The sequence below is a fragment of the Alligator sinensis genome, unplaced genomic scaffold, assembly GCF_000455745.1.
Source record: "Alligator sinensis unplaced genomic scaffold, ASM45574v1 scaffold424_1, whole genome shotgun sequence".
Lineage (NCBI taxonomy): Eukaryota > Metazoa > Chordata > Crocodylia > Alligatoridae > Alligator > Alligator sinensis.
The window spans coordinates 1,515,753-1,524,744 of NW_005842113.1; the positions used below are offsets into that span (position 1 = coordinate 1,515,753).

The 8,992-nt window shown below is 45.3% G+C and overlaps 1 protein-coding gene across 1 annotated transcript in view; it reads left to right on the forward strand.

Moving 5' to 3' along the window:
* The window catches only part of BRWD1 (bromodomain and WD repeat domain containing 1), a 99,756-nt gene that overhangs the window by 89 nt on the left and 90,675 nt on the right, over window positions 1-8,992 (forward strand). The gene's annotated exons all lie outside the window — the stretch shown is intronic.

Genomic DNA, 8,992 nt, shown 5'->3' on the forward strand with positions numbered 1-8,992 from the left:
AAAAAGCACTGGCAGGACTGGGGACAGGTAGGTGGTAGCCAGTTGAGAAGGTAAAGGGAGAGTGAATATCCAGGCTAGCCTATCCTATAAAAGGGGGACCTAACATTTCTTTCATAACCCAAGGGAAAACCACCTGGATCTGGCAGAGGTTCCCCTGCTGCAGCTGAGGTTTGGTATATGAGCAGTGGAGCTGAGGCTTGCAGTGAGGAGTTATTTCAGAGCAAACAGTCTGTTCATGGGATAGCTGGGGAGAAAAGCTTTGGGAGTACCTGGCAGGTAACTTTGTAACACATCATTTTAACCTAAATTTTCTTAAAAGTACTTAGAAAAGTACCTTTCCTTTTACCACTTAAACAACGTATGATGAATCAGGGCCTCATCTCCTATAAACATGTAAGTTGCTTTCCTTAGCATTTTTCAGCCTGATAACTATGCTTTTCCCTTATCCCTGATTTCTCAGTACTGTCCCTTCTAACACTGGACTGCATTACTTAGCTAGGCTGCCTCCACCATAGCCTTGCCATAGTCTGTATGGCTCTCAATGAAGCTGGTCTCCAGCCACAGGATGAGCTTTTCTATCTTATCCTTTCTGCTCCCCTTATTGGTATCTTTAGCCCATTTAAGCTGCCAGTACTTGGCAGCAAGAGCTTTTTGACTTTCCACAGTGTTTAACAGGTCAGCCTGGCTTCTTTCAATTAAATGACAAATATTTGGAAAGTGAAACAACATCCTGCTTTTTCCTTTCAGCTACTACTTTCCATTTGTATTGAGTTCTTGACTGAATTCCTACTGACCTTTACCTCCTCCCTCTTTCACTTTTCTTATAACTTCCTGCATTTTAAATCTATCACATAGCCACTTCCACATCATGACTAAGTATGTAAGGAACTTGGCTCTGCAGCAGTAATCATTCCTGTTTGCTTTGCCTATTGCAATTGTCTTGATGGCCTCCTGAAATTGCAACTTTCCCTGACTTGTTCCACCATGTACACGATGCTACTTCTGGTGGAAAGTAATACATTTCTGGCATGCATCATCCAATAAGATCACTGGTCTCCCCTTTTCAGTATTCATTTTCAACTACTTCCTTTTGTTTTTAAATCTGTCCATTAACTTTTCCCAGCTCACAGTCTCTATGGTGCTGGTACAAATGTCTTTTATGCATTTCCAGTAGTTGGAATATGTTTTCTGTATCCCACTCCTACATTGGCTCTTCCTCTTTGAAATTTCTATTTTAAATGTTTTCTGCAAGAAACTACATTCCAAGTAGCAGGGTTTTTGGTTGTAGCTGTGTTGACTTTAAGGCAGGGGTTTTCAACCTTTTTTTTTAATAAGTGTACCCCTGGCGGCTGGATGTGGGGAGGGGGTGTGGTGCATGGCAGAGTGGCAGCAGTATGGGTGGTGGCGGTAGCTGTCGTGTGCAAGCTCCAGCCCCCACCCCGCAAGTGTCTGGCCAGCCAGCTGGCACCTGCGTGGCCCGCAGAGGGGCAATGCTGCCCTCGCACCCTGGCCCTGCTCCTGGGAGGCAGCAGAGCTGGGTGGTGGTACTGTCCTCATCCACCCACGCGTACCCCCTTCCCAAGTACCTACTTTAGACAACCCCTGGTCTAAAGACAAAGGCAAGCAAGCTTCTTTGGGTAGATGTGATATCTTTTTTTTTTTTTTTTTTTAAGACCAATTGGGTAGTTGGAAATAAGTTATTTGCAAGCTTTCAGGCACAAGCACCCTTCTTCAGGCATTGGGAGTTTCTGCTGTCCTACAGAGAAATCTAACAACTGTGCACCAGAATGAACACACACCAAAAATCCATCAAAGACAAAAATATCCAATTACCTGTGTGGGGGGTACACTTCTCACAAGACAACCACTCTCTCCAATCTCTCAGTTCTAATTCTCAAAGGGAATTTACAAAACACATTTTGTAGACAAGCCTATGAACTTCACTTCATAAGTCTACTGGATACAAAAAATTATGGACTCAATATAGACATTGGATTTATGACGCATTCCAACCTGCCTGACATCTGATTCACCAGGTACCTGCCTGACCTTACCATTTACACTTTTCTCTTTTTCCCCTCCTTCCTTCCCTCCCCTGCTTTTCTATCCTTTCTTTCTAATTTCTAGCTATTTACTTTTTTCACAGACTTCCTCTTTTCTACCTTGGAGAGCTCAACTATGGTAGTCTCCCTTACTTACCTTTGGCATTATTTCCATCTCCGTTTTCCTGTCCTCCCTTCCCTGCTCTACCCTTTGTTTTCCTAATTTTCACCTATTTACATTCTCACTGACATCCTGTCACGCTTAGCTTTTAATTGCTTAGAGTCTTAGAACAGCAGAGACTCTTCATGCCTCAAGAAGGGTGTTCGTGTCCAAAAGCTTGCAAATAAGGTTTTTCTAACTACTCCATTGCTCTAATAAAAGATATTACATCTAGCCAAAGGAGCTTGCCTGCCTACATTTCAAGTATGAATTTTAAAGCAGTAATTTCACCGGAACACTAAAATTTTAAAGTGAGACTATAGCAAATTACTTTTTTATATAGATACTTGGTTTCAGCAATAAATACTTGGGCTGATTTATAATTTTGCTGGCTGTTTGTGTATTGACAGGCTGTTAATTGTTTTTGGAGAAGAGAGAAATCTTTTTTTTCATGAGACTTAAGTTTTAAAGCAAGATGTGGATCATAATGGTCCTTAGTCCGATCTTCTGCATAACAGGAACAGAATACCTCATTTGTAAAACGGTCATCAAGCGTATAAGTTTTACGCTATAGCATATAATATGCAGTTGCAATTTAAAACATTCAAGTAAGGAAGAATTGACTACAACCGTAGGTAAATGTTCAGATGCTTAATTACTCCCAGGTAAAATTGATGCTTAAGTTTCTAATTTGAATTTGTCAAGCCTCTGCTTCTAACCACTGGATGTTGACTTTCTGCTAAAGAGTTGCCTTCTGTCAGAAATATCTTCCCTTAAGTAGTGCTTAAATAAGTACTTAAACCAATCAAGTCACCTCTTGACCTTCTCAAGGATCAACTAAGTACACAGCTGCTTTAGTCTCACTGTATGTAATGCCTATTGCCAGACCCTGAAATATTTTTATACCTTGTTTCTTATTGTCACCAGCCTTTTTTAAATTTGGACACTATACTTTGCCATGATATTCCAGTAATGTCTTATATGAAATTAGTGAAATCGTGACTTCTGTCATACAACAAGACATGACCAAGATATTCATAGATCCCATTTGCCCTCTTAGCTATAGCATTGGGAGTTCCTTTTTTTTTTTTTTTTTAATGATTGCTTCAATCTAGTACTTGGTTTTAAGGTCTGTTTCTGCTTATTTTGGACAGTGGTAGAATTGTGACTAGCTCTTAGTTTGAACTGTGACAAGGGCTAAATAAGATTTTCCTGATAAACACACACTTGCTGCATGTTATGCTTTTTTTTTTTTTGAGGCCCTGCGGTTAAAAGAAGCATAACATGCTTTTTTTTTGGGGGGGGTGTATAGAGGGGAATTCCTTCAATGGGTATTTCAATGGGTATTCCATCTGAAGCTACATGTCTAAAGACAGGAAAAATAACTGATGACCCTTTTTATGGCAGGGATTTCAAACTCATCTGGCCCCCTGGGTCTCTGAGCCAGTCTGTGGGCCAGGCTGGGACCAACCTGCTGTGGAGCACCTGTGGTACTAGGTCCAACTCTGCGCTGCACATGCTGACCCCAGGGCTTGTGTACAAAGCACACAGGGCCAGCCCAGGGCATGTGCTGCCCACAGTGAACAGGTAGGAAATGGTGCTGCAAGCAAGACAGGGGATTGGTCTGGGGTGCTGCATGCAGCTTGTAACCTGGGTCCCTGTGGCACGTGCCGCACCGGGTCCAGCCTGCAGTGCATGCCCTATGCCAGGCCCACTGCCGCGTACTGAGTAAGCCCTGAGACCAGTGCATGGTATGCGGGGATGCACTGTTCATGTGCACTGTATGCAGCACAGTGCACTGCATGCAGTCACAGGATGTGCACTGCATGTGGTACCCCACTAGACCAGCCCTTCACATGGTTCTGGCACGACCTGATCTGGACCAGCCCTAGAGCCAGTGCCACATGCAACACATGCCCTGTACTTGACCCTTGTGCTGTGCACAGGGCACACAGCACTGGGTCTAGCCCATGCATCACATGCAGCATGAGAAGCCAGGGCTGGTGCATGGGGGTCCATCAAGTGACCCACAGGTCATATGGCTGCATGGGCCAGATATTTGACACCACCTGATTTATAGGAACACAGTCTTTGGGTCTTCCCTTTTTGGATCAGGTTACTAACTGGGGTTCAGAAGACTTATTGAGGTTTTGAAGGATCCACTAGGACAGAGGTGGAGAATTATTTTGGGTGGAGGGCCGCTTACTGAGTTTTGGCAAGCTATCGAAGACCACGTGATAGGCAGCCAGGGCAGATAAATATTAATTTTCTAAATTTTTTAGGGGCCCTGCAGGCCAGATAGAATGGCCTGGCGGGCCACATCCGGCCCCCGGGCCGCATTTTGCCCACCCCTTCACTAGGAGCTACTGCAGAACAAGCCCAAAGTGAATCTGTTTGTTCTGTTCTTTCTCACCAGCTTGACCGTATTCAGCTGATGATTATATCTGCAAGATCTTACATTTCCTCAGGTCAACCTACTGGACCTTTCTCTGTTTCTGTGCCTGTGCTTTTCAAATGGAGTTTCTCATACACACTCAAAACAAGATTCAGCCAATTTAATTCAACAAAATTCAATTCAAATTTCTTGGCAACCTTTCATTTGCTATTGCTTTGACAGAGACATGTCTTCATTTTTGGTTTTGTGACTTCTTCCATTATTTCAACTACCTACTTCTAGAAAAAGTTCAATAATTTCTTACAGCAATCTATACCCAAAGACCAAAATTATGTGAAGGAATGTAAATTAAAAAAAAAAAGTGGGAGATGCTGTTTGAATGTGTGATCCACAACATTAATTTCCCTGGCAAAGTACAAGGATTTATCATCAGTGAGAGAGAGAGATTTAATTTGCTTTTCAAGGTATAAGGAAGTAATAAGTAAAACAGTATAAAGCTTTCATGGTATCTTAAAGCTAAAGATGGAAGGTATGCAACTCTAAAACTGAATTTGTATTCACGGAGAGTCCTAACTTAATAGATTTTTGGACAGCATTGGAAGACAAGTACAGATGGAAATGGTGATGGAAAGGAAATGTTCTGACTTTCTAATGTGATAAGAAAGAAACCAGAAGCTAAGAATTGAGTTAGGTTAAACTTTTTTATGCAATTAATCTATTACATTTCAGTTACCAAAGACACAAATCACATTTCATTTTATCAGAACAAGAGCTTCATGTCTACCCTCACACCCATCAGAAATACAAGATGAAAATAGAGGGAAGTCGGGGGAGCCCAATCCTAACTTTAACTGGTTACTTCCATTAAAGATAAAGGGCATTATGTGAATGTCTTCAAAAGAAAATAAAACTTCCTTTTCATCATAAGACTCTTTTGCAGGAGGAAAGAAAAATAAAGGTCAGTTAAATGATAAGTGGAAAGAGATATTTATATAGATACGCAAGTCATATAATATGAGGGTTAGAACAAAAGAGGACAAGTTGAGGATCCTGCGTTTGAATTGGTGAAAGGACAAGTTTAAATAATCTTAGGCATGTCAGCCTAACTAGAAAACTGGGTGAGTTAAAACCAGCAAAGAACTTGCTTGAGTTTGTATTCCAAGGCAGATGGTATGAAAAATATTAAAAAGTGGGTGGGTATATTGGAAGATTAGAAAGATGAATGCTACGAACAAAGAATCAATAAAAAGATGGAGAGCAAGAGTAAAATCAGTGACATAATATATGGCTCAGATAGCATAGGTTAGGATTGGGGTGAGTATTTTTAAATGATTTGGAAATTGGATACATTTCTTAGGCTTTAAGTCACCATTTGTACCACACATCCCTATAATCATTCTTTCACTTCACTCATCAATTGCATCACTACACAACCAGAAAATATGGAGATGTTATTTCCATGTTGTTCTTCCATGCTCACTGGAAAGGCTTAATATTTTTTTAAGAAATGATAAATGCACAGGGTAAAACCTCTTTTTATGGTATTTCTTGGCTTGCAGGATCAGCCCTCAACGTTGAAGGAAGGGATATGCTAATACAGGGCCTCAGACAAATGTCCATCCTGTACACACTGGAGTAGATAAGGGAGCGCAGCTGTACCATTCTAGGAGGAGGAGGGAAGGGGCATGTAGGTGGTGAGGTGCATCATCACTGGGGATCCTGGTTTCTCTGTTTTAAAAATCCCAAATTCTCTGATTTTTTTTTTTTTTTTTAACCCCCCCCCCCCCAAATTCTGCATTTTTTCCACAATCAAAATGAAACTTTACCGGTATCAGTTGAACACTGCTTTATTAATATATTTACAATTTTAAAGCAGTTTGGAAGCCTACCAGTGCCTCAATCATTTATAATAAAATAAATTCTAAACACCTATATATATTTTGGCATGGGGGGGTTGTTTGTTTTTTAAATCATGGAAAATCAGAGTTCCCTCTGCTCCTTCGCTCACAGGGTGTGGGTCCAGCTGCGGCTGTCCACCGTGCTGCTTTGTGGTGCTGAGCACCCAATATGCTGGTCCCCTACCCATGCCATTGCCTCTCACTCCTGACCCACTGCCCCCCAACCCAGGTCCCAGCCCCCCAATGTGAGGAAGGTGGTGGGTGTGTGAGCACAGGAGAGGCATCAGTTGGGGGGGGGGGGGCAGCAGGGGGGCATGTGTGCCCTTACATTTGTGCCCACAGTGAGGTATAGGGTGCAGGGTTGCAGCCTGGCTGGACCAGCTCTGACCAGGAACTGCCTCTGCACCCCAGTGAGCAGGGCCTGGCATGGGAGGGAGTGACATGCCACTGTGGCTGCCAAGGTGAGGCATGGCATGGACTTGTGCCCCCATCGCTGCTAGGCAGGGAGGAGGTGCCTCACTTTGGCAGCCTGGCAGTGTGGCACTGCCTCCCACACTGGGTCCTGCCTGCTGGGCTGCAGTTGTGGCTTCTGCCCCAAGTTGGCTCGGCCCAGCTACAACCCTGCATCCCACATCTCACCGTGAGTGCAGAAATCTGGAGGGGGCATGTGCCCCTCCTGCCACATCACCTGTGCCCCCTCCCTCCACAGATTTACCTGGAAGGAGCTGTTTTCCACCACTGCCTGGCTGTCACATGCATTTGCGCATGCCAGCGTTGCCAGGTCTTAAATATGAAATTATTGTATTGGAAGCTCAAAATTATTGTATTTGCTGAAAAACTCCATCATACAGTGAAAACATGCAACTAATGATGCAAAGAAGTATGCAAATAAGGCTTTTTCTTATTTACTTTATATTGCTCACTGCAAGCTGCCAGCAAATATGTGAGAACTGGATCATTAGAACTGAAGCTTTTTTCTTATTTTTGTAGTTTTGCAGCAAACAGTCATAAGAAGGTGTTGACAGCAAACCCAAAAGTCAGTTTGTGGGCTAAGATCAAGGTCTGTTGCCTGGATGAGATGGATTTGAATGGCATTGTGCAGCAGAGGGTGCACCCCTGTCCAATGCACTACAGATAGAACACCCTACAAGAGTCTTGTAATCAGCTTACCAGTGGCCATCTTCCCGTGGGGGGGGGGAATCTCAGCTATCTGCTTACTTTATGGAAGTGGGGAACTCCTCCCTACCTTGCTCCTGTGGCTGTTGGCTAATGGCAAATGAGACTTGGAAACCCTATGCCTCTGGGCTTGTATGTAGGATGCCCACCAATGGACTTGGGAGTATCCAAATCCCCAGGCTGAAGTCTGGCAGGGAGGATGCTTACTTGCTGTAGCACCACAATTGAGTGTTGTTCAATTGAAAGGATTTAGAACTGATTTGACCTGGAATATGAACAAATTTCAAACTCTCCCCCCCTCCCCCCAACAGTCAGTTAAGGCTCTCCCAGCGAGTTAAGTTTTTACATGTGCTGCCTCAAAAAATAACTGTATATTTTAAACTTTTGCTATTGCTGATTGTACACTGTACAAGGGTTGAAATTATTGTACAAATACAGTAATTGTCGTACATCTGACAACACTGGCACATGCACCTGGCGCCCTCTGGGTCCCGCTGCCCCAGCCTCAAGCAGCCCCTGGCGGCTGGAGCTCCGCCACCCTGCAAGAGAAGGCCGCAGCACCCCGTATCTCTCCTTGAAAGGAAGAAGGAGGTGTACGCTGCAGGGGTGCCCCGCGCGGCTGTCAACGGCTCTGCGCAGCACCAGAGACGCACCGCCCCCGCACACCTGCCACACAGCACAGCCCTCCCGCCCTGCCCCCTACAAGCCCCACCCCAGCCTCCAGCCGATTTTATCCCCATATAGTCCCCTTCCACCGTTCCCTGTCTGTGCCAATCAAGGGACTACTTTCTGACGTCCCCTCCCTCCTTAGTCGCCCTCCCTGGAGTTATTTTCCTTGCGCACGCGCCTTCGAGTCACCAGCTTTTCTCATCGCGCACGCGCGCACTCACACAACTCCCTTCCCTGCCTCGCTCCCCTAGCGCATGCGCACACGCTCTCAACGCCTCCGCTTTCCTCCCCTCGCACATGCGGACTCACACCCAACCCCCTCCCTGCCTGCCTTCCTCCTGTTGCGCATGCGCGCACCCTCAAGCTGCCCTAGTCCTTCCACAAGCGCATGCAGACTCACACCCATTCCCCTCCCTGGTCTCACTCCTTTTGCGCATGCGTCCGCCCTCAACACCCTCCCCCCACCTTCCTTCGCGCGTGCGCGCTACCACCCTCCTACCTCCGTCGCGACGCATCGTCAGCGCCGTGGCAGGCCGTGATGGCGGCCGGGCCCAGACGAGGCTGAGCTCGCGCGAGAGTCCCGCGGAAAGGAGGGGCGGCAGGCAGGCGCGCGCACAGACACTCTCTCTCTCACACGCGCGCGCGCGCACAC